This window comes from Canis lupus, chromosome 17 (genome assembly GCF_048164855.1).
Source record: "Canis lupus baileyi chromosome 17, mCanLup2.hap1, whole genome shotgun sequence".
Classification (NCBI taxonomy): domain Eukaryota; kingdom Metazoa; phylum Chordata; class Mammalia; order Carnivora; family Canidae; genus Canis; species Canis lupus.
In genome coordinates this window covers 53,766,076-53,792,812 of record NC_132854.1, presented here as the reverse complement: position 1 = coordinate 53,792,812, position 26,737 = coordinate 53,766,076, and the positions used below count along the sequence as shown (strand labels likewise).

The 26,737-nt window shown below is 40.7% G+C and overlaps 1 long non-coding RNA gene and 1 pseudogene across 14 annotated transcripts in view; one reads left to right on the top strand and one right to left on the bottom strand.

Moving 5' to 3' along the window:
• LOC140608117 (uncharacterized) overlaps nt 1-26,737 on the bottom strand; it is an 88,136-nt gene that overhangs the window by 48,231 nt on the left and 13,168 nt on the right. For 11 of the 14 annotated variants that reach the window (XR_012010110.1, XR_012010108.1, XR_012010104.1 and 8 more), the window contains exon 3: nt 257-461. The exons of 2 other annotated variants lie outside the window; for them this stretch is intronic. This is a non-coding gene — a long non-coding RNA (uncharacterized lncRNA). Of the gene's footprint in view, nt 1-256; nt 462-13,353; nt 13,405-26,737 lie in introns of all 14 variants that reach the window. One more of the 14 variants, XR_012010099.1, reaches the window with a different exon arrangement.
• On the top strand, nt 5,621-6,189 carry LOC140607744 (malignant T-cell-amplified sequence 1-like; annotated as a pseudogene).

Genomic DNA, 26,737 nt, shown 5'->3' with positions numbered 1-26,737 from the left:
GCTCCTTAGTTATAAGATGTTGGTGGAATTCTTACCTTCTTTTTCAAGATATTTTTCCTTGTTGCAAACTATACATAATATTTATCACTTAAACCATTTGTAATCTACAATTCAGCGACATTAAATACATTTACGAAGTTACACTACCAATCACTACTATAATTTTTCATCATCGTCCTCACCAAAAATACTTTAAGGTACCCATTAAAAACTAACTCCCTTCACCCCCACCTTCCAGCCCCTGATGCCTATTTACCTTGTGTCTCCTTGAATTTGCCTATAACAGCTTTCTAGAATAGAGATGGAGACACCTGGTATTTGTCCTTCTGTGTCTCACTTCTTTCACGGGGTTGATGTCTTCAGTGCTCACCCATGTTGCAGCATGAGTCAGAGTGTCATTCGTTTTTTAAGGCTAATATTCTACTGTGCGAACTCTTCTTGCTGGATTAGATATCCTTTACCTATTGCAGCAAGGAAAAATCAGTTGTCTGTGTTTAAAAATACTTAAGTACTTTTATTAAACCACATCAAAAACAATATGTGAAAGTGTAAAGAAGCTTGTTTCCATCTGGGTAAATCTCTCATTTTCACCAAGGGTGATAAAAATGAAATGATAAAAGTAGAAAAAGCTGGTAGTGATTGCATAGAAAACAAGACTGTTTGAACAAATGTCCACGCAACAATGTGATATGCAACAAGTTGGTTTTTCTTGGTGTGGGTTGGGGATGTTTTACTTGAAATTTGTTTTTAATCCTTTTACTAAAAATGGCTGCTCTGTTTATTGCACTCAATAAAAGATGTTTTAGCCTGAAAACAGAACTATTTTACCATAATACTCAGTTTCTTTTCATAAACTGAGAAAATAAAGAGATGTCAGAGATGCCTAAAATTCTACAGCTTGGTTTACTTTCTATCAAAATGGTAAAAGGTTAACATGAATATTCAGTCAGTCTGTCATTAGTATCTGAATAAACTATACAGGCACACCTCATTTTATTGTGCTTCACAGATATTGTGGGTTTTACAAATTGAAGGTGTGTGGCAACCCTGCACCAAGCAAGTCTCTTGGCACCGTTTTTCCAACAGCATTTGCTCATTCATTTCTCGGTGATACATTTTGGTAATACTCACAATATTTCACACTTTTCATTATTATTAGGTCTGTTATCAGTGACCTTTGATGTTACTATTGTAATTGTTTTGGGGCGCCACAAACCACATCCATTTAAGATGGCAAACTTAAAGGATAGATGTTACATGTGGTCTGACTGCTTCACCAACTGGCCATTCTCCCCATCTCCCTATTCCCTGAGATTCAGTAAGACTGAAATTTGGCCAACTAATAATCCTACAATGGCCTCTAAGTGTTCAAGTGAAAGGAAGAGTTGCGTATCTCTTACTTCAAAGCAAAAGCTAGAAAGGACTCATGAGGAAGGTATGTCAAAAGCCAAGACAAGCCAAAAGCTAGGTCTCTTGTGCCAAATAGCTAAATTGTTTCTTCTGCATTTGTGAATGTAAAAGAAAAGTTCTCAAAGAAAATTAAAACCAGCAGACGCATGAATGGTAAAGCCAAACAGTCTTATTGCTGGTATGAAGAAAGTTTGAGTGGTCTGGATAGAGAATCAAGCCAACCACAACATTCCCTTAAGCCAAAGCCTAATCTAGAGCAAGACCCTAACTCTCCAATTCTCCAAAGGCTGAAAAAGGTGAGGAAGCTGCAGAATTGGTTTAAAGCTGGCAGAGGTTGGTCTCCACAACATAAAAATATGAGGTGAAGCAGCAAGTGCTGATGTAGAAGCTACAGCAAGTTATCCAGAAGAACTGGCTAAGATAATTAATGAAGGTGGCTACACTAAACAACATATTTTCAACGTAGACAAAATAGCCATCAATTGGAAGAAGATGCCACCGAGGGCTTTCATAAGAGAAAGAGAGAAGTCAATGCCTGGTTTCAAAGTTTCAAAGACAGAGTGACTCTTGTTAGGGGCTAATGAAGCTGGTGACTTGAAGTTAAAGCCAATGCTCCTTTAGCATTCTGAAAATCCTAGGACCCTCATGAATTAAGCTAAGTCTATTCTGCCTACAATCTATAAATGGAAGAACAAAGCCTGGATGACAACATCTCAGCTTACAACATGGTTTACTAAATATTCTAACCTCTCTGTTAAGACCTACTGCTCAGAAAAACAGACTCATTTCAAGATATGACTGCTCACTAACAATGCACATGAACACCCAAGAGCTCTGATGAAGAATGTACAGCCAAGATTAATTTTATTTTCATTCCTGCTAACACAACATCCATTCATCAGCCCATGGATCAAGGCATAATTCTGACTTTCACAGTTTATTATTTAAGAAAAACACTTTGTGGAGATAACCAAGATCAGAGTAGAAATAAACAAAATATAAACCAAAAAAAAAAAAAAAAAAACAATAGAACTGATCAATGAAACCAGGGGCTGGTTGTTTGAAAAGATCAACAAAATCAATAAACCTTTAACCAGACTCATGAAAAAAAAAAAAAAAAGGAAAACAAAGGAAAGAGGACTCAAATAAACAGAATCAGAAATAAAACGGGAGAAACAGGGATGCCTGGGTGGCTCAGTGGTTTAGCGCCTGCCTTCAGCCCAGGGTGTGATCCTGGAGACCCGGGATCGAGTCCTGCGTCGGGCTCCCTGGGTGGAGCCTGCTTCTCCTTCTGCCTGTGTCTCTGCCTCTCTCTGTCTCTCTCATGAATAAATAAAATCTTTAAATAAAAAAGGGGGAGAGAAATAACAACCAACAACACAGAAATACAAAAGACTATAAGAGGTTAGTAGGAAAAATTACATGCCAACAAACTGGATAACCTAGAAGAAATGGATAAATTACTAGAAACATATAACATCCCAAAACTGAATTCAGAAAAAAATAGAAAATTTGAAAGGACTGATTACCAGCACTGAAATTCAATCAGTAAAAAAAAAAAAAAAAAAAAAAAAAAAAAAAATCCCAGTAAACAAAAGTCGGGCCAGACGGTTTCACAGGTGAATTCTATCAAGCATTTAAAGAAAGTTGGTAACTATTCTTCTCAAACTATTCCAAAAACTAGAAGAGGAAGAAAAGCTTTCAAATTCATTCATTACCCTGATACCAAAACCAAATAAAGACATAACAAAAGGAGAGAATAATAGGCCAGTATTTCTGATGAACCAAATGCAAAAGTCCTCAACAAAATATTAGCAAACTGAATCCATTGATACATTTAAAAAATCATTCCCTATGATCAACTGGGATTTATCCCTGGGATATAAGGGTAGTTCAATATTTGCAAGTCAATCAATGTGATACATCATCAACAAGATGAGGTAAAAACCTTATGATCATTTTAACAGATGTAGAAAATGCATTTGACAAAGTAAAACATCCATTCATGATAAAAAAACCCAAAGTAGTTTCAGAGGGAACATATTTAACATAATAAAGTCCATATATGAAAATCCCAAAGCTTACATCACATTCAATGGGGAAAAACTAAGTGTATCCCCTAAGGTCAAGAACAGACAGGGATATCCACTCCCACCACTATTATTTAACATAGTTTGTTATTTAACTATATTTAACATTTATTGGGAGTCCTAGCCATAGCAATCAGACAACAAAAAGAAATAAAAGGCATCCAAATTGGTAAGAAAGAAATAAAACTATTTACAAGTGACATGATATTCTATCTATATAGAAAACCATAAAGACCCCACCAAAAAACTACTAGAACTAATAAATGAATTTAGTAAACCTGCATAATACAAATCAATGTATAGAAATCTATTGCATTTAAATACACTAATAATGAAGCAGCAGAAAAGAAATTAAGAAAACAATCACATTTATAATTGCACCAAAAATAAGATACCTAGGAATATAAACTTAACCAAGGAGTTAAAAGATTTGTACTCTGAAGACTATAAAACTATATATCCATCTGTATGGATTAGAAGAGCAAATACTGCTAAAATGTCCATAACTACCCAAAGCAATCTACAGCTTTAATGCAATCCCTACCAAAATACGACATTTTTCACAGAACTAGAACAAACAATTCCAAAATTTATATGGAACCACAGAAAACTTCAAATAGCCAAAACCATCTTGAAAAAGGAAAACAAATCTAGTGGTATCACAATTCCAGATTTCAAGTTATACTACAAAGCTATAGTAATCAACTGTATGGTACTGAACAAAAGGCACACAGCTTAACAGAATAGAAAACCCACAAATAAACCTATGTTTATATGGTCAATCTTTGACCAGGGAGAAAAGAAAACGCAACCGGAGAAAGCCTCTTCAACAAACAGTGCTGGGAGAACTAAATAGCTACATGCAAAGGAATGAAACTGGACCCCAAAGATAAATTCAAAATGTTTCAAGGACCTAAATGTGAGACCTGAAACTATAAAAAACCTAGAGGAGAGCACAGGCAGTAATTTCTTCAATATCAGCTACAACAACACCTTTCTAGATGTATCTTTTTGTGAGGCAAGGGAAATAAAAGCAAAAATAAGTCATTGGGATTCTATCAAAATAAAAAGTTTATGCACAGCAAAGAAAACAATCAAGAAAACTAAAAGACAACCTACTTAATGGGAGATAAAATTTGTAAATGACATCTTTGATAAAGGGTTAGTATCCAAAATATATAAAGAACTGATACAACTCAACACCCCAAAACAAGTAATCCAATTACAAAATGGGCCAAAGACATGAACAGATATTCCTTCAAAGAAGAAACACAGATGGCCAACAAACACATGAAAAGATGCTCAACATCACTGATTATCAGGGAAATGCAAATCAAACTACATAAAGATAACACTTCACACATTTTAGAATGGCTAAAATAAAAAACATGAGAAATAACAAGTGTTGCAGAAGATGTGGACAAATGGGTACTTTCATGCACTGTTGGTGGGAATGCAAACTGGTACAGCCACTCTGGAAAACAGTATGGAGCTTCCCCAAAAAGTTAAAAATAGAACTATCCTATGATCCAGTAATTGCACTACTGGGTATTTACCCACCCAAAATATAAAAACACTAATTCAAAAGGATACATGCACCCCTATTTATTACAGCATTATTTATAATGGCCAAACTATGGAAGCAGCCAAGTGTCCCTCAACTGATGAACAGATAAAGATGATATGGTATATATACATAATGGAATATTATTCGACCAAAAATAGAATGAGATTGTGCCAGGTGCAACATGAATGAAGCCAGAGAGTACAATCCCAAGCAAAATAAGTCAGAGAAAGACAAAGATCAAATGATTTCACTTATATGTGGAACTTAAGAAACAAACAACCAAAACAAAAGAGAGAGACAAACCAAGAAACGGACTCCGAACTACAGAGAACACACTGATGGTTACCAGAGAGGAGGGGGGGGGATGGGTGATGATGGTGAATTAGGTGATATGGATTAAGGTACACCTGTCATGAGGAGCACTGAGTAAGGTAGAGAATTGCTGAACCACTATATTGTATACCTGAAATGAATATAACGTTGTATGTTAACTATACTAGAGTTAAAATTTCAAAAATTCCCTTCCCTATCGTCGCCCTCTTCACCTTGGATCATGTTCAAGAAATCTGATGAAAAAGAAAATGTGTCCCACAGCATCCAGTTGAAAACCTCAGTTATAAAGGGTATTAAGAATCAATTGATAGAACAATTTCCAGGGATTCAACCGTGGCTTAATCAAATCATGCCTAAGAAAGATCCTGTCAAAATAGTGTGATGCTGTGAACATAGAGAAATCCTTACAGTAAATGGAGAATTACTATTTTTTAGAGAAAGAGATGGGCCTTTTTATTCAACCCTAAGGTTACTTCACAAATATCCTTTTATCCTGCCACACCAGCAAGTTGATAAAGGAGCCATCAATTTGTACTCAGTGGAGCAACTACCATGTGTCCAGGCTTAACGTCTCCTAGAGCTAAACTTCACCCTGTTGTAGTAGGGTCAATTGTTGCAATCATGGCAGAAGGAAAACAGCATGCTCTGTGTATTGGAGTCATGAAGATGTCTGCAGAAGATACTGAGAAAGTCAAAAGAGGAATTGGCATTGAAAACATCCATTATTTAAATGATGGGCTGTGGCCTATGAAGACATCAGCAAGCCTCGGAAGGAATGCTCTGGGCTAAATATGGATATCATGCTGTATCTGTGTCTGTGTGTGACGCATGAAGACAATATCTCTGTGGTTATGCTGAATAAATTCAACAGATGCTAAAATTCAAAAATAAATAAAATTTCCAAAATTAATCTAAAAATCTATATACTTCATAAGGCGATCACTGCCATAAATAGTGATTCCTCCGATGGACCTGGGCAAAGTAAACTGAAAATGCTAGATGTCATTAAGAACATTTGGGATTCTGGGGAAGAGGTCAAAATAACAACATTAACAAGAGTTTGGAGGAAGTGATACCAGCCTTCATAGGTGTCTTGAAAGGGGTTCAAGACTTCAGTGGATCAAGTAACTGCCGACGTGGTGGCAAGAGCAAGAGATGAGTGTTAGAAATGGAGCCTGAAGATGGGGCTGCATTGAGGCAACCTCGTGATGAAAAGAACAAAAGAAAGTTGCTTCTTATGGATGAGCAAAAAAAACGGTTTCTTAAATGGAACCTACTGCTAGTGCAGATGCCGTGAATATTGTTGAAAAGACAACAAAGGCTTTAGCATATTACATAAACTGAGTTGATAAAGTTGTAGCAGGGTTTGAGAGGACTGATGCCAACTCTGGAAGAAATCCTAGAATCAAACAGCATTACCTGCTATAGAGGAATCATTTACGAAAGGAAGAGTCCATGGATGCAGTTAACTTCTTTGTCTTATTTTGAGAAATTGCCACAGTCATCCCCACCTCCGGCGACCACCACCCTGATCAGCTATCAGTTTCAATACCCTCCTGCCAGCAAAAAGATTATGACTCACTGGAGGCTCAGGTGATGGTTAGCACGTTTTTAGCAATAAAGTATTTTTAATTAAGGTATGTGCATTGTGTTTTAAACATAATCCTATCACACATTTAATAGACTACAGTATAGTGTGTGTATATGTATTTTATGTGCACTGGGAAGCCAAAAATTCACTTGACTCACTTTATTGCGATACTCACTTTATCACAGCGGTCTGGCACTGAACCTACCGTATCCGCAAGATATGCCTATATTTTTAAGTACAGCACATCACACATGAACATTTCAGAGTTAAACAAATTATAGTGAATTATATATTAGATCACTAGAAATATTGTGTCTCCAGTTCCACCACTTCAGAATTTCTTCTTTTGCTTCCACATGGATTTTATTTTCATTTCTGGGCTTCAGAGATTTAGAAATTGCTCAAACTATATCGGAGAATATCCAGGCTGTGCTGGAGTCCAGTCCCAGAGCCAACATTCCCTGGGCTTGTGACCACACTGAGGCGCTAGTCCCAGATTCACGATGTGTCCTGTGAAAGCCTACATCACAGGGTTGCTGTGATGAATAAATAAGACAGCATGCATGGAGCACTTAATGCAGAGCCAGGCCGACTGAAGCCACTGGTTTCTGCAAAAATCGTTCTTTAGATACACCATCCCAAAGCAGCAAAGTAGGCAAGCCTTTTTCCCTGTTATCTTGTCCTTAGGGATAAACAATGTTTCTTCTTCTTCTTTTTTTTTTTTTTTTAATAGAATTTATTTATTCATGAGAGACCCAGAGAGAGGCAGAGACACAGGCAGAGGGAGAAGCAGGCTCCTCATGGGGAGACTGATATGGGACTTGATCCCAGGACCCCAGGATCACGCCCTGAGCCGAAGGCAGACACTCAACCACTAAGCCACCCAGCTGCCCCTGTTTATGTTTCTAAATGTAAGAATAAAATAAGTTTAAGGCAAGCATCATCCCCACAAATAGTCCATTACATATGTGCAAGTGTTAAGACTGACATAAACAAAATAATTGTTAATTCTCTAATCTGCAAGGACTTTCGTAACTCGTATAGGTCACCAGACACAAGACAGTGACCCTCACGACAGAGAAAATAGAGAGTAGGAATTCTTTATTACAGGTTTTTTTTTTTTTAATGTATTTGGTATATTTCCAGTAAACAGTAATCAGGGTCAAATACCTTCAACTGTGAAGAAACTATGGCTCTGGGCAAGTGCCACTTTGAATGATAGTCAACTACATATACAGTATGCAAGGATTAAATAAAGTATTAATTATGTTTTTTTTAACCCAGTGGAGATATTATCAGGAAAAATTATGGCTGTAGCTGAAGTATGCAGTAGTATTATTTTAGAGAACATACATATCCATTATGGTTGCTGAGAGTATCAAAGTAAATGACTCCAGTAAACCTAGTAATTACAGACTGGTTGTTAATAAAATTAGCTATTCTGGCCCACAATTTTAACTGTCTGCTCTCAGAACTGTACAGATACCCAAACAATAAAAACTCAGATGTTTGTACTGCATATTTCACCTCTTATATAATGTACATTTATCAGTACGAGGTTATGTAATGGAATGTTCTTACTTCATAGGAAAAACAGACTCATAAAAATAAATTGCAGACATTTTACAGTAGAAATGGTACTTTTCCACACAAAGCAAAAAAGTGGTTAATGTACAATAGAAAGTGCATTGCATGTAATGAAATGCATTTTTTTGTCTAGCAAATATATTTATTGTGTGTTGAAAATTGTAATATCTTCCCCTGCACAAAGAAATTTCTATTATAAAGCCCATTTGCTATTGTAGGGAGTGAAACCCTTTTCCTTGTTTACTAAAGTCGTCTATCTTAATATCAGCCCACAACACTGTCAAGTTCACTTAAGAAGAGCTATGTGTAGATAAGAATAAGGCTGAATCAGAAACCAGAATATTCCATTTCATCTGCTTTTCATATCTAAGCAAGTGCTGTGTAATCCACTACATCTGGTAGCAATCTCTTTTTTGGAAAGCTTTCTTCTTTTCAGAAGAAAAAGCTAAAAATTGGTCAATTTGAAGCTCTCATCAATAAATAAATCTTTTGCCTTTGAATATGTTTATGCATAAGTGAGGATTTGTTTCTCAAGCACTTTTTGAGCTACAATGTGACGTATAGGCTGGAAAATCAAACACTGTCTTCAGGTATGAAAACCACTGTGAGCCGTTTATTAACTAGACATTGATTGTTACATCAAATCAACATATCATGCATCATTTTTATGACTTACATTCACAGTAAATCAAGTTTCACATAGGAAGTGCTATAAGGCCTTAGGATATCTGTCACTTTCTTAGCTGAGCAGTGACTAAGGTTCTGCACCTCATTATCTGTTCTTTGAGCAGAGAAAGGTAACTGGTTCAAAGCATGCCAAAGGAAGGGCTCTGTGGTGCTGGGCCTGGTAACTGTAGGTAGCAAAGGCAAGACAGTGAAATCTAGACTCTGCCGGTCTAGGGCCATGTATTTTGCATTGCTGCTTACTACTAGGGGCTGGTAAATGAAGCTTCCAGACTTTTGGTCACAACAGGTCGTAGAGACAGTATAGGGAGGTATTCAAGAGCATTTTCCTGGAATTATCCCAAGTCAGTGAGCATACCCCTTAATCTCGGAAATGGGGACAGTAGCAATACCTATCTCATTGAGTCTGTAATTCTCTCCATTGACTAAGTCTTACTAGGTCATCTAAGATTATAAAATTCTAAGCAAGTTTCCAATCTCACAGCCTCACACAGGCCCCTGCCAGCTTAAGAGTATTTCCTCTCAGAGGTTACCACTAACATCAAAGAGAGCCAGCTTCCTGAGTCCTACCTAGGAAAACAAATATTTTAATACATTACAACATGAAATCTCCCACGGTCCCAAGAGCCCAGCGCATTGTGGAGAACTAGAACTCAGGCTTCCAGAGAACGCCAGATTTCTGTGACTTCACTGGGAGGCTTGAGGGACTCGTGAAATGGATGAATAACCAGTCAAGTTCCTAACCCAAACCAGGCCTCCTGGAAGACAGTCTTGGCAAAGACAAACCTGATGTGTGTTCTCAAATATAAAATATTTCAGAGGAAACAGAATACCCCACTCTTGAGACAGAGAAAGGGCTAGATATCTTACCCCTAGTCTTCTATCTCCAATAAGGATGTGACATCTTAGTGAGAAAATCAAAGAGATAAAATCTATCTGGCACTACTCTGTTTCATTTTACAGGAGGGCAACAACATAGATGTATTGCCCTTTTTCCCTAGCATCCAGGTTTAACAAAGGACATAGGGGTAGAAGCAGTGACAAACTGCTCATAACTGCCATCTCCAATTTCTCAAATCTGAAAGTGTCGACTGGGGTATAGGAGCTCCCAACTCCTATTTTGTCCTTATAACCCTTTTGATTCCTATTTCATTATTTCCTTCTTCTCCCACTGGGCTTTGCCCTATGAGTACTCATCTCACTGTCTTATTAATTGACCAGATCAGGTACAGTGGCATTTTTTTTAATGAAAAAAAAAACACCCACTCCATGCATATATACATGCACTGATGCACATGTGTACAAAAATGTATATATTCACAAACATTTGTGTACACACACAATGTAAAGGTATACACGCACATGTAGCCATATTTACACACATTCACTTCATTGACACTCAAACACCTCTGCTTTTGGAAATCATTCCTTCCCCTCACATTCTTCCCTCACATTTTTTTTAATCTGTTATTTACTCTTCTAATGAGAATGATTAACTTATGACAAATAAGAAAAGGTACCACTCAACCCTATAGGTAATAAACATATGGAACTTACTTTGAAAAGATAATACTGGCAAGAAATGTAGGTGGATTTGAAAATATTCCAAACAAATTTATGAAAGAGCCAGAAAAGCCAAAGAACCTGAGATAGCTAACCAATGAGGACATCAGTGAGCCCTGTTCCAAGAAGGCGCTGGAGCAAGGTTATAACTCAAGAGATTCTAATACTTTCACAGAAACAATTCCTATAGTAGATGGAGATTATTAACAGGCCCCACTTAGTGGCCAATCTGTACTCACACCTCTTTCCCTCCAACTATGTAATCTCCCCCCACTCCAACTCTGGACTTGGTCATTTGCCCTGCTTTGGCCAAAGAAATGTTGGCAGAAGCTTGACAAGAGCCTGCAAGTTTCTGCATGCCCCTTGCATGACTGGGTTTGGACACTCTTGCACTATGACACAGCTACGAGAACACACTGGACTAGCCCATGGGAGGATGCACAATCTATGCAGTTGAGGCAAGTGGCTCAAGCGAAGGCCACCCTAGATCAGCTGATCTTTCAAGAAAACATGTCAAAGACAAGAAGCACAATTCATTCTCAACTGTTGATTGTAGACTTGTGAGTTAAATAAATGGTTGTGTAAGCTACTGAATTTTGGGATGACTTGTTATGTAGCATTATTTGAGGCAACAGATAATTGATACAGCAGTTATTTAGAATAAGGGTACTGCAACAACCAAAACTAAAAAATGTGGCATTGGCTTTGAGACCAGGCATTGGACAGAGGCTAGAAAAATGGTAAGAAAACTTCTCTAGAAGGATATAAAAAATGACATGGGTTATGTAGCAGCAGAGAAAAAGACTGTAGAACCACCACATGTGATTATTCAGAAAACAGAAGATGTACTAATGAGGTTTGGAATTTAAGCAGTAACGTTTCTGGGGGCGGGGGGGTGTTCACGGTGTCAGTTCGGTTCAGTAAGTTCACGGCTCTTACTGCATATTGATAAGGTTCTATAGCAAGGAAGAGGGTTAGAAAAATAACTGACCAGTGTGTAAGGAAATTTAGAGGGACTATAATGGGACCAGAGCTTCTTAGCTGGAAAACAAAATTGTTGCTCATCTCTAATCCTCCGGTTAGCAAAAATTCTCAAAATAAAATGTATCCTAGGGCAAGTATCCAATCAAATATTTAAGACTTTTTATTATGACCCCTGAAAGAAAGAAAGAAAAACCTAGCAGATCCTGTATGCTAGACAAGGCTACTAGAAATCTTGAGCATTGTCCCACAGCAACCTGACTTGCCCAAGTAAGTGCTTAAGCTCTGAGAGAGATCTAGCTCTAAAAGTATGGTACGAGTTGCTTTTGGCTCATCACATTTATAAGAAACCCACAAAAAGTTTGAGGGTACTGTACTAAGAAATCCACAAAACGTTTGAGGGTACCATACTGTCAAAAGTCTCACCAATTTATACTAAAAGAAACAGAGACAGTCAAAAAAGTGTCTAGAAAACCTCCGAGCTCTCCATTTCTACAAACGGGGAGCGGACTGAGAATACTGTGCAAAGCACAGAGACGGCCAAGCATGGTAACAAAGTAAAGATATCCCACATGTTAGAGCACAGAGCTACATAAAACAATGGACTGGAAAGTCACTCTCAGGGAGAAATGAGGCCTAATCAAGAACATTCCACTCCTCTGAATCGGCAGTCCTGGAAGCATTTGCAAGGCTAGACTTCAGAGTTGCTATAAACTAGTACCTCTTTAAGTGTTTCCCATTCTTCCTCTTTTTAAATGGGGTAGTGTACTACAATTATCCTATTCTTACCTGGTTTCATTAGGTTTGGGGACAAATCACTTTTTTTTTTTTTTCCATTCATAGATCTTCAACTCAAAGGAACTGTATCCAAGAAGTCACATTTGGATCTGTTAATACATGTTGACATCCTGAACCTTGAGCATGATGCTGTGATTAGATGGGATTTTTTTTTTTTTAGGAATCTTGGGAGGAGGGAGCAAATATATTTTGCATATGGGGGTAAAATGAATAATTAGGACCAAAGTGTGGACATTTCATTTCTGTATCAGCTTCCATTCCAATTTCTGTATTAGTGTCCTACTGCCACACATAACAATAGATGACCCAAAAACTGAATGGCCTGAAACAACAATCATTTACTTAGCTCACAGATTTGCGGGTTCGTGATTTAAGTAGGGAATTTCTCCTGATCTTGGTTGGGCTCACTTGCATGTTTTCTAGGTCAGGTAGTAACTGGCTGGGATCATGTTTCTGGTGGTGGTTGGCTTGGGACATGCATGTCTCAAATGACCTCAGCCATGAAAAGTCTGCCCTCCACAAGTTTTTCTCATCCTTCCAGGAGATTAGACCTAGCGTAAACTCTAACTATGATGGAGCAAGAAGAGAGTGTGATTAAGATCATGATTATGAAGAGCAGCAAGAAAGTAAGCCTCATGGCATTTCCCAACCCTCTGTTTGCATCATACCTGCTAACAACTGACTGACCAAAACAAGTGAATGAATGAGTCCAGAAACAAGGGACGGGTCCATCAATACAATTAACTTACCATAATTCCCAAACGGTCTTCTTTGGAAACCAGTGTCCCCCAGATGCTTCACTGAAAAAAAGAGTTCTGTGGTCACACAAATTTGTACAATGCTGATTATATCCTCTGGGTGAGTAACAGTCCTGATTAAGTTATTAAAGACTCTGAGAATTCCTACGTCTGTTTACCCTGGTTTAATTGTTCTCTATCACGCTCGTTTAGTCATGAAACACAATCACAAAAAAACTCTCAAACACAGCTTACAGAACAACTATTCCGTGAATCAGTCTGAGAAGCACTCGTCTAAGTTATGAAAACTTATAATAACTGCTTTACAAAGGGATTTAGGAGACCCAGAAGCTTTCATGACAGAGATAAATAAACTGCTCATGGTAATTATTTTCTCTATTCCTAGATGAGAAAACCAAAATCAGAAAAGTTAAGCAAGCCCCACAGGAAGAGAGCAGAGCAGCAAAGCTGGGATGCATATCCATATGCCTGATTCCAAACACCCATCACCTTATTATCTCCCTACCTGTCAATGGTGGAATGTCAAGACACCATAACAAATGGCAGGTGAAGCAGAACATGATAACAGTCTAATACTTGAAAAAATGTGTATTAGTGCTGGCTTTGCCACTAAGTGATCTTGAGCGGGTTACAACCTTCATAACAGAGTATATTGGAAATACCTTTAAAGAATCTGGAAAATATTTTGATGAAAAGCTCTTTGGGACACAAGAATCCTCTGAGGCTTTCCCATCTGCCACCATAAAGACGACCTAAAACTTACTGCCTTGTCATTCATCGGGTCCTGAACATAACAAATTCATTTTTTAATTTGTTTATTTCAATCCCTTAAGATATTCAAAATATCCTTTCAGCCTGAAACTCTTCCCTTGCCCTTTCTAATTTTCCAGTAAAATCTCGATGATGTATTCCACTGAGGGCATATTAATATTCTGAGGAGATACAATACCTGTACTGCAGACACTAATTTTAGAACATTCATCACTGAGGATGGTTTTCTTCTTCCTGTCCTAATTTTTTTTTTCCAGGTTGTCAGCCTGTTGGACTACATTAAGCTGGGTGGTGACTTTCCTTTATTAAACATTTCTTTCCTGAGGGCTTGCCCTTTGTTAGGAATGGCAGGAGGCCCAGGAAAGGGAGAATCCAGAGCCCTTAGATGCCCTGAGCTCGCCCCCTAACTGGGGAGATAAAACTTGGAGCAACAGGAGACCACACAGAGAACACCAACTGAACGGCAGAAACAAGGTCACTGTCAGGGAAGCTCTTTTACTGTTGCGGAATCCATCTTGGCTTTACCTCACCATTGTGATGAGGCAATGAGGTGAACTGGTCTCAATATCATTTCCAACTCTATGATCTAATGTCTGGTTTTGGTACAGCAGCAGCCACAACACCACACTATTCATTCAATGAAATACTTTGTTGTGCAGGAAGTATTCAAAATACATTCAAGTCTCCTGTTCTCCTGAAAAGGCAATCGGACTACTATCCTTTTTTATGGCCACCAGTCTAACAGTATATACTAGGATTGCTTCTCCTTCCTTTAGGAGGGAAGGCCTCCAGAGTAGGATTTCTCTACCTGGGCATTACTGACATTTTGAGCTGGATACTTTGTTGTGGGGTGCTCTGTGTACTGCAGGATGTTCAGCAGTTCTAGATGCCCAGTGGATGATAATAGCAACCCCCCACCCCTGATGTACAAATAAAAAATGACTCCAGACATTTCCAAATGTCACCTGGGGAACAAAATCTCTACTGGGTAAGAATCATTGCTCTGAAGTATAACGGAAAAGAAAAATCTTAATTTTTGAGTGAAAAGTGGATACCACTACTTAGTAACATCCTGAGATTCCTTCCAAGCCCCTGTGTGCAGTTGGGACTTCCCACAGTTATTCACATCAAAGACCCTAATCTGGCAGCTGGTCTGTATCTTTTCCATTTGTCCTCCATCCCCTATTACCTTTTGCTACTCTACACACCAGGTTTTTGAGCTCTTTATCAGACTTCCAATAGGGACCCCATTCTCTGGATTTTAATGACAACCAATCTTGAGCAATTTGGGACACATTTAGTGGCAAAACTAGGGAAGACTCCCATGGTATGTCATGGCATCATCTTCGAAAGTCTTGCTTCCTGGATGGTGAGCCAGGGAGATGCATCAAAACATGCATCCTCCAGTTCCCTCACACTGCAGGGTGAATCTCTATAGACTCAGCAGAGCCCACTCCTCAAGACCTCTACTCCTACTGAGCTAGGGTCAAACTAACAGTCTTACATCCAGAGCCTCAAAAAAGAGTATCAGTTGTTTTAAATCATAAAGCTAGCAGATGGAAGAGCCAGGATGTGAAGGTGGCCTTATCTACCTCCAAATGCTCAAGTTCTTTCCTTCACCACCACAGAAATGCATTACTTCAGGAAAAATAGAAAGAACTGGGAACACCATGAAGGTCATTCCATATTTTCCCCCACAGACGCGGTTGCATGCCTACACACATCAACAGACCATGATATACATCTAAAAAACATATAATGCTTGCTATGTGGCAAGTACACCCTCATTTAATCCTTATAATAATCTTAACAGCAAATATTCTCTTTATTCCTTTTAATTAGATTTCAGAAGTGGTTTTCTTGTCCACCAAACTTAGTTCCCCTTTCTGTTTTAAGTCTGTGGAAGATAGAGCTTCCTACTGGTCAGTAGTTGTCCCTGCACTCAGGCCTGCACAGTGGGAGCTGCACCAGCAGGGAACCACCAGGCCCAGAGAGCACAGGGCACCTCCAGACCCCACCACCACCTTGGGGTGAGTAGCAGTGAACTCTGGAACTGGGGCTATGCATTTGGCCTGAAATTCCTTTGCTCACAGCCTTTCCAGCAGCAGGATGCTCCTCCTCGTCAGTCTCTTCAGAACCTCTGTGAGGAGGGGATCAGATGAGACTTCCCTCAAGAGTTCAAGGGAGCCAGGACTGCACATGTGGAGAACGTCCCAGCCAGCTTCGGCCTCCTCTGACCTTGGGACTGAGTTCCCTGGGGTTGCACAGGATGGCCCCACCCACATGGGTAGAGAAGTGTGTCACACAGAGTGATGTTGGGCCAGTTAACATGAGATGCGTCTCACGAGGTTGGTGGTCAGTCCTGGAGCAGGAGCCACCAGAAGTCTCAGCTCTGGAAGACTGCCTGGATCTGGTCATGGAAGGTTCCAGGAGTGGCTCCCAGCCAATCACAGGAGTGGCTCCAGGGGCAGCAGCAAACTTCACAGCCCAGTGGCTGGTATTCCTGGAGGATGTGACGTGACCTCAGCCAGGTTTTCTCAGGCTGTCTTCACACAGAGCATAGATGCCATCACTTGTCCTTTTGTAGATGTACCGATCCACTTGGAAGTCAAGGTTGGCCCCATCTAAGTGAGTTCCTGCTGCAAGCAATTTGAGGACACCCTCCTCCTTCATCTGTAGGATATCCAGGGCCCCAGACATTGTTGAAAATTTCCCTCTAAGTCACAACGAAAACTCAAAACACCACAGTATGGACTCTGCTCTGGGTAATGCAGAAGGGCTCTTTATTCCTATTTAAAGTAAACAGAAAGGATCCCTGAGTGGCTCAGTGGTTTAGTGCCTGTTTTTGGCCCAGGATGCGATCCTGGAGTCCCAGGATCAAGTCCTGCGTTGGGCTCCCTGCATGGAGCCTGCTTCTCCCTCTGCCTGTGTCTCTGCCTCTCTCCCTCTCTCTCTCTCTCTCTCTACATCTATCATGAATAAATAAATAAATAAATATTCAAAATAAACAGAGACACAGAGGTGTTTGTAACTTGACCAACATCACACGACTATTATGAGGCAGGACTGGACAAGTTCCAGAATGCTCCAATTACCTGTTTGTCCTTTGGAGGGAAAGAAATGTGTTTGGTATTAACCAAGTACAGTGATCCAGAGTTGTCCAAAGTAACAGAACCAACAGATAAGAGATACACATATGGAGAGAGAAAAGAGGAAGGCAGATTTATTTTAAGGTATGGTCCAAGCAATTACAGAGGCTAGCAAATTCAAAATTCACAGGGCATGTCAATGGGCTGGAAATTCAGGGTGATGCTGCAGTCTTGCCACTGACAACTGCAGGACAGGCCAGCAGGCTGGAAACTAAGGCAGAATTTCTATGTTGGAATCTTGACTCAAATTTCTTTTTCTTCAGGAAACCCATCTTTGTCCTGAAGGCCTTCAGATTAGATGGAGAATAATCTGCTTTTATTGAAAATCCGATTTAAACATTATTACATCTAAATAATACCTTCACGGCAATACTTAGGCTAGCATTTCATCAGACTCTAGCGCACTAGTCTAGACAGGGCACAACAACCTATTCAAGTTGACACCTAAAATTAACCATCACCCCAAGAAACAAGAATAAGGCACAAGTGTTGTTCTTAGCACCCACTGAATGATCAAGGGGAAGCTGGCGCTTTCAGTTCCAGCAGGAAGGAGGCACTGTGCTCAACACAGCAAAAACAAGAACAAAGTAGTGGGAAAGGCACAAAGAGGATTAAGCACGAAGACTACAAGAAATGTGTTGAAAGCCAAGTACATAAACCACATCTTCTTTATCCATTCATCTTTCGTTGGACACCGAGGCTCCTTCCACAGTTTGGCCATGTATACAATGGAATATTACTCAGCTATTAGAAATGACAAATACCCACCATTTGCTTCAACGTGGATGGAACTGGAGGGTATTATGCTGAGTGAAGTAAGTCAGTCGGAGAAGGACAAACATTATATGTTCTCATTCATTTGGGGAATATAAATAATAGTGAAAGGGAAAATAAGGGAAGGGAGAAGAAATGTGTGGGAAATATCAGAAAGGGAGACAGAACGTAAAGACTGCTAACTCTGGGAAACGAACTAGGGGTGGTAGAAGGGGAGGAGGGCGGGGGGTGGGAGTGAATGGGTGACGGGCACTGGGTGTTATTCTGTATGTTAGTAAATTGAACACCAATAAAAAAAATTAAAAAAATAAATAAATAAATAAAATAAAATGGTACAATTGCTGTGTAAAAAAAAAAAAAAAAAAAAAAAAAGAAAGCCAAGTACATTTGGAGAAGGCAGAGACAGGGGAACAATGCCCCTGGGCAGTGACAGTCCATGATGCTACAGGAATGAGCAAAACAGGATGGCTTCCTTCCTTGAAACCCGCGCTTGCAAATGAGAGCTCACTTGTTTCAGATAAGCGTCCACGTTAGCAGACCAGTGTGGCACAGTCATGGAAATCATGTGGTTTTAAATAGCTCTGAAAACCTTCTTCCCACCTAAAACTCTCCTATCATCCCAAATGGCTTTTAAGGGTGTTCTCTGATGGTAAGCACATGAAAATACACGCCGAGCTCTTGCAAATGTTCCATCTAGAGGGAGGCATGAGGGACTGAGCATAAGTTAACAAGCTTCCTTTGCAAGAGGGATTTCCACTGCCCACAGTCCCTTCTAGTGCTGTCTGCATCCCTTGGCTTGGTTTCAGAGATTTTATGTTGTTGAGGTTTTTTTGGTTTTGTTTAATAGGTTTTCTCCCTAATAAAAATGATTAGTGGAGAGAGGTCCCGAGTGCTGCAAAAATACATGGTAGATGTTATGTATTAAAAACTGGGTTGGGATCCAGGTGTCAGCTTCTTCTTAAAACTCAGCTCAGAGCTAGTTCCAGTTCTCCTTGCTATGTTCAGACTGGCCTCTGGAGAGGAAAATGTCCATGTGTAGTGGTTTTGTGAAATGCTTAAGTGGTACAAAAACAAAACAAACAAACAGATAACAGGAGATGACTCAGTTGTTCAAGAGAGAGATCACAGTTCCAAAATACATTCCCATTTCTTTTCCTTTGATAGCTGATTTTGGGCAATTAACTACTCTATGCCTCAGTTTATCCATCAGCAATACTCAACCGGTAATAACATTTGTCTGCCTTTTTCCTAACTAATAAGTAATAAATCAGGAAGCTGGAACACTCTATAATCTTAAAGAATATAAATCAAGCACAGAAAAATAGAGAAACCATCAATATCATCACCTTAGGTCAAAATCAGGATTTAAATTCCAGGCTCCACTGATGAAAGGCTAGTGGGTGGAAATGCTGTCAGTTGGCCCATAGCTCTTGTCTCCATGTTTAACACATTCGCCTTGAGATCAAGGAGTCTTTAGTGAAAGACAACCTCACAGTACAGTAGCATTGTTATAATAGCAGATTGACAAAAATGGAGACAGATGGCTGCTCAGTGGCAGGTTTTTAAAATGAATTTATTGTTTATGAAATGTGCTAGATTGATGGCGCCAGTGACTGAGTCTGCCACTTAAAAGGAGAGATCAAGGGGGGACAATGACAATGACCTGGGCAGCCTCTCCATAATCCCCCCTACCCAGGCCCAGGCAGGAGGCTTGGGCTAGCTGCCAAGTCTCCAAAAGGGAAACAGTATTTGGACTCATGGCGACACTCACTGTGGAACAAGAGAACAGATGCAGCCCTGTTGTATTCCTCACACTGGCAGAGAAAATGAGAGAAAATGCCAGTGAGTGCCAGTTGTGTGAGGATGGAAGAGAGATCAGGACTCTTCTCCTGGCTATTGTCTTGTGTGTTCATTTCTTGGGGAAATAGCAAGGCGCACAGGTTGAGCTAACGCATTCCCCCAAACGGGAGCACCAACCGAACCAGTGATGTACACAGTCATCACAGCATTAATGCTTAAAGAGGTCACGACTGTGCTCATCAAATCTCCTGAGGTCTGACAGGTTCCAACCACCATTTCTTCCAATTCCACACAGTCTTTTAGTTAGCCCTCCCAGGCTTCAGTGAGTTTTATGATGTCCTTCTTTCATCACATCAAAGGATTTCTGCCAATCCCAAATGGTCCAATTGTTTTCTGAGCTATTTTCTTGAAGGAGGCTCAAATTTCAGTAAAACACACCAGTGTGGTACTCTCCCCTGGCACTTTTGAGCCACCTCTAGCACCTTTTTGTCAGGCACTGTGAGTCAGCGACATAAAGAAAAATCACATCCTAGTAAGAGGGACTGTAAACCAAGGAACGCTAGGCCCTACAGAGTACCAACTGGCTGAGAGCTTCCATGATGTGCCCTCTACTGGCTGACCTGTTCTACTGTCTTTACTGTCTACACACAAGGTTCAGAGCCATTACTGGACCTGTATGTGGTACCATAAAAGTATTCCTGGGATAAGCTGCACTCGATGGGTCAGCGTTGAATACTCTGTGATCGTAACCTTAAAAAACATTCTGGCTTGCCACTCAAGAGACAAGGGCAATCCCTGTGAGGCATGTAGGCCATGCATTCTGAACACTTCTGGGTAGCCTCAAATATATGCCCCCTTAATCCCTATCTGAGGGGACTGCTCATATACGGGGCACCGTCCCTGATTCAGCCTAGCACAACATCTCTGCAGCTGAGCTGGGGCTCTGCTGGATGTGGCTAGCCAATCCAGTTAGAGCCCTTCTTGGATAGCTGCACAGTGGGATCTACACAGCCATCAGAAAGGAAGGACTCCAGAAGCTGAGAGATACCCTAAGACCAGGCAGGCCAAGCAGAAGCTGTGAAGTTAGAGGAGGGCAAGATGTCAGTCAATGGGACAGCCGAGGTGGGCCAAAATTGCTGTCACCACAGTGATGGAGCAGAACCAAGAAACAATCTCTTCTTGTTCCCATGAGTGACCTGGTATGAGCTTTGCTCCATGGCTAAGAGCTGGTTCCTAGGCTCCCTGCCTTTCCCCATGTACTATTTCTTAACTGACTCAACCTCAGTATGTTCCTGTTGCTCACATCTCACCAGTCCCTGTGCCTAACACGGGTATCACTTCACCATAACTTGGGTCAACTAAATGTGAGGGTCAGTGTAACTGCCGTGGCGTCAATTTATAACAGCTACATTTAGTGCCAGGGTGAATCTCCAAGGTGGCCTGTGGTTAGAGGAGGATTTACTTATGCACTTCTTTACCCAGGCATACATAGTCCTGAATGCCTACTATGTGCCAAGCAATGCACCAGGCATTACAGATATGAAGGAAAATTAGAAATGGACCTCAAGCTCGACAGCGTTCACAGAACTTGAACTACATCCATGGTTTTCTGATTGTTTGGCAGCATGCAGAAGCAAAAGGCACCCCATCTTCATCTCTCTGGTCAGAGATTATGTAACAAACTCTGCCATTGAAGAAACACCACCGCTGCCAATGAGATGACACGAACGTAAAAGGGTCTAGCTGTATAGACAGCTAAGAAGAGAAAATTAGAGTTATACATCTAAAGCAAATGAGCGAAAGGTTAGCTCTTCGACTCAAGTCCCAACAAAAATAAAGAATCAACTGAAAAAAGATGAAAGCACTAAAATAGTGCAGGGAAACTTTTTAATGGTATGTTTGTGATACAAATGCAATTCCAACCTGCCCAGGTTTGGTCAGCAGGCGGGAGAAGGGCAACATAAGTTCCTATTGAGAATCAGAGGAAGCCTGGGTCAAGAGAAAAATACAAAAATGACTATTTTCCCCTGGGATCATTCTAAGGGAGGAAAGAGCTGCTGTTAGCCCTCCAAAAATGCTTTTGTGTAAATTAGAACAAGATGCCTCCTCTGGGCCGACAAAGCCCCATGCCAGCACATATACCTTGGCAATTAGAGTATAGGATGCATTTCCACCTTCATTTCTCCTCTTGGCAAGGTGTCTTTGTGCAGTTAACAACCTACAAGCCCTTACATGGCAGAGAGAAAGTGGGAAGCAGAGAAAGAAACACAGAGGGGCAACAGAGTTGTGCAGAGAGAAACAGAAACTGAGAGAGAAAGAAGAAAACTGAGAGATGGGATGAAAAAAAGAAGGGAAGAGAAGGAAAGGCAGAGAAGGGAGGGAAAAGAAGAGGAAGGGACACTCCCGAGAAAAAGACAAAGGACGCCACGTGCTTTATAGCTGTTTGTCATGGCCAGTCAATGCTTGGTAACAATGGGGGAAGCAGGCCTTCCAATTCAATTTAAATCAACACACCTGTCTTGAGGACTGACTTGTGAAAACAAATCTGAGTGACCAGCTTCCTGTCTTGAGTGGCCTATTGCCTGCTCAGGAGAGCATAGAATAAAAGAAAATGTCTACCAGCCATTCTGGGAGCACCAAGGCACACATGATTAATTTTGACCAAAAAGACCCATTTCAGTCAAGGTAATGGAGGTCTCATGCCTTTCTTAGGCAACTGAAAAATCGAGCATTGACCGGAAGAAAATCAACTAACCAACCAGCCACCCACCAGTCAACCAACAGAACCCTTGCCTGTAAGGCACATATTATTGAGACAAATATTTGCTGGAGCTTAATAAAAATGCCAGATGTCTGGTCAGGCATCTCTGAGTATCAAGGTTTTCTGTTAAAAACAGAAACCGTTGAGGTGATCCACCCCCCCCCCCCCATTAACACCACCACAAAAAAAAAAAAATTCTCTCTCACCTACCCCCATCTGCCATGTGACCTGATTTTGGCGATTTCTTTAGCAGTTTGAGGACAATCTCCTTATAGCACATGGCATTTCCTAGCTCAGCACCTCAATTACCAATTTAGAATCTCCCAAGCAGCTGCAACTTAGAAACATTTTTGTTTTAAACTCTCCAAAAACACCTGAAAATAGCCCTGGTCATTATCAGTTCAGTTCCAAAACTGAGGAATACCCAACAGCTGAGAACCAAGCTCTATACATATGAGCCCAGAATTCATAGATGTTTGCAGGAAGAGAGACACTGAGAAAGGGAAAAGGTGTGCTAAAAATAAGACCCACTTGCATGCTTTCATCAGAAAGGTCATGTCCTCATTTGTTGGTTCTTTCGAGCATTCATTCAACACAAATTTACTAAGTCCCTGCCTGAGTATTAAAGACTGAGTCAGACTCTGCAGATAGTGCAGTGATGGAGAAAGAGGTAAATCCTGCCCTCCAGGAACTTACAGTCCCGTTATACAAAGAATGACACAACTAATTAATGATCTAGTAAGCACTATTACATAGTGACCATGAGTGTAACTGAGCCCAAGTACAGGGCTCTAGACAGGTAACTGAGGTATCTGAGATATGAGAACAGGAGTTTGCCAAAGAGTTAGGAGACAGCAGACGACGGAGACAGAACAGCCATGCAGAATGCCCTGTAGCCAGCTGGCTCCCACCCAGATCAAGAGAAGTACTGGGGTGGACGTAGGCTTTCAGTCATTGGACTCTGGAAGACCAAGTTAAGGGTAAGCTCTGTTTACTGCCTTTTAGACTGAATCATGGTTTTTCTCTTTGTCTCAGTTGTCTGAATCTAAAAATACTGAAAAGAAACACCTGATCTCTAGCCTGTGAGCTGGCTGCAATGATCCATTCTAGAGATGCCAATATAAAGAAGTAAACTCTTGAAATCCAAACCACAGGATGACACAGGGCTCCAGTAGCCCTCTCTACTTCCCAGCTCCAAATAAAGCCACCGCACCACCCAAGGGACCTCTCTGCTTCTCTTGGCAACAGATTACATAGCTCCCAGTATCTTCCATTAGCTGGAGCTTCCTGAGAGCTCTCCGAAGGCTGCCCTGCTTCTCTGTGGGAACAGAGTACAATCTCTTGACTTTAACATCGTCCGTTCCCTTCTAAGAAGGTTAAATAGCACAAATGGCTTTATTATATCCTTTTTGGGTCTATACTCCTGCCATTTAATCATTTTAATTCCTTTTCCATTCATTAGAAAAAAGGAATGCCAGGAGAGGAGAATCCCAGAATTCATATAAGTTTGAGTAATAGCCCTTAAAAAAAAAATAAAAAAAAATAAAAAGGCATTTCAATTCTTTTCACTTCCCTTTCACTAGTCAGATTCAGCTAATGGCATACAATAGAGGGAGACACGGTGTTCTTCTAACATTTACAATATGCAATTTTGCAGCCAGCATAAGAACTAGGTGGAAGTCTTTCTGTTTCTGAGATTGCTGGAATTTCAAGTACAGTGTAGTCCAGAGATGGGAGATGAGTTTCTGCCCTGGATTTCAATTCTTTAATTGGCAGTGGTGATCAGGAGCAGATTCTTGATGATTCTGAGACTGCGCAGGTCTCACCAGGCAGGTCTGTGTGGTTAGCCAACGACACAACATGGTAGTAGTGTAGTCACAGCAAATGTGCCACACATTTTCCATCCCTGGCAGTGCTTAAGAGAATTCATTGGCTTTTGAGCTTGACAGCCTTAGTTGAATTCTGGCTTAGCAGTTATCAGGTTATGATCTTGAAATTAAAACAAGGCCATAGAAGGTCATATATTAGATCTTCAAGATCTCATCAGATTAAGTTACTACCATCTGCTCTGACCAGGGGAAAATTGTCACAATCTTCACTATCCTACGCACACAAACATAGTCACCCAAACAGTAATAACCCATATTTGATTAGTCTGTGGCCCCCATCTGCTGCTGCAGGATCACCTGCCCTTGGGAAATTCTTCACATCTCCTGTCTTTCCATAGGTTTCTACAGGGTAGGTCTGTTCCCGCTAGTGGCACTGGTATGCCAGGCCCAAGGGATAACACCACTCCCAGAAGTATCCCATTTCCCTCCACAATCTACCAAGACTAAACAGTCCCCACCACTCCCACTATTTGTCTTACAAGTGCAGGGGGTACCATTGCTCCTCTATCAGGTAGCACTTCTCAGTACTAAGCCGTGCTGAGAGATGCAGTGAAATGAGAATAGGTAGAATTTTAAGAATGACCCACCATGACCATCATCTTTGCATCCTTTCCCTTTTGAATGTGTGTGGGATCTGTGGACATGATGAGACATCATTCCTGTGATTGTTACCTCCAATGGCAAAGGAAAGATTATCCAAATGGGCCTATTTTAACTGAATGAACCCTTTATTTTTTTTTTTTAAGATTTTTGTTATTTATTCATGAGAGACACAGAGAGAGGCAGAGACAGAGGCAGAGGGAGAAGCAGGCTCCCCGCAGGAGTCTGAAGAGGGACTCAATCCCAGAATTCCAGGATCACACCCTGAGCCAAAGGCCGACACTCAACTACTGAGCCACCCAGGTGTCCCCCTAACAAACCCTTTAAAAGCAGATTTCCCCAGCTCATGGCACAGGGAGAAGTCAGACGGAGAGGAAGCTAATATACAAGAAGGATCTAATATACTACTGCTTGCTTGAAGGTGGAGGGGCAACATGGGAGAAATGCAGGCGCCCTCTAGAAACTAAAAGAGCCTCCTCTTTAATGGTCAGAAAGAAAACAAAGATCTCAGACCATCAACCACAAGGAACTGAATTCTGTCAACAATGTGAATGAACTTGGAAGAAGATTCTTTCCCAGAGCCTCCAGGTAAAGAGCCCAGACTGGCCAGCCTTGGGAGACACTAAGCACAGAACCCAGCCACACCTGCCTGGACTTCTGACCTACGGAGCTCAGAGATTATAAATGAGTGTTGTTTTAAGCTGCTAAGTTTTAGTAGTATATTAAAAAGAAATATGAAACTAATACATGTCAAAAGGGAAGAAACAATTCTATTCAATGGCCCCACAGCAGTGTTCTTTGGCAGCCATAATTTACAGTTCAGGGAAATGGATCTTTCTGATTTCCAAGGATACATGGATCCAACGGGTAATGGGTCTAAAGATAGTCATTACTGTCTTCAGAGTTACCCTTTTTAGCTACTGGTTAAAACTCTGCAGGTCTTATTTCTTTATAACAAGTTCTTGTAGGAGGCTTCCCAACTCCACGCTGAAGAGACATAGAGGTCATTTCTATTCATTCACTCATTCATTCATTAAACAGTGGATGTCTACCACCGGCTGAGCTCTGTTCTAGGCTCTGGTATACAAAAGAAATGCATCAAAGTCCTATATCTCACAGAGCTTATGTTTTCATAAGGAGTAAAGAGACAAATACATATCTATGTCAAGTGATGCCAACTGCTACGAGGTTAAATAGAGGAGAGTAGGAATTAAGAGAAACCCCAGGCGTGGAGAAAGCATTTTATACACAGTGGTCAGCAATGAGCTGACAGGGGAGCCATTTAGGCAACTAAAGAGTGAGCCACACAGCTATGCAAGGGAAGAGCACTGCAGCCAGAGGGGATTCTAAGTGTGCAGGTGCTGAGGTGGGAGAGGGCTTGGTATATCTAAGGACTGACACTGCTGAAGAGGAATGAGCAAGGAAGAAAGAAAAAGGCAATGAGGTCAGTGAAGTATCAGGGGCTAGATCATGGAGGGCCCTAGAGACCACTGAAGAACTTTGAATTTGCCCTGGATGAGATGGAAAACGTTAGAGGGATTTAAACAGAAAAGTCACCATCTGATTTGCACTTCTGTGGCAGAGGTGCCAAAGGAGGCAGGGGAGAGTATATTGTGGGCTGGTAAACAGAG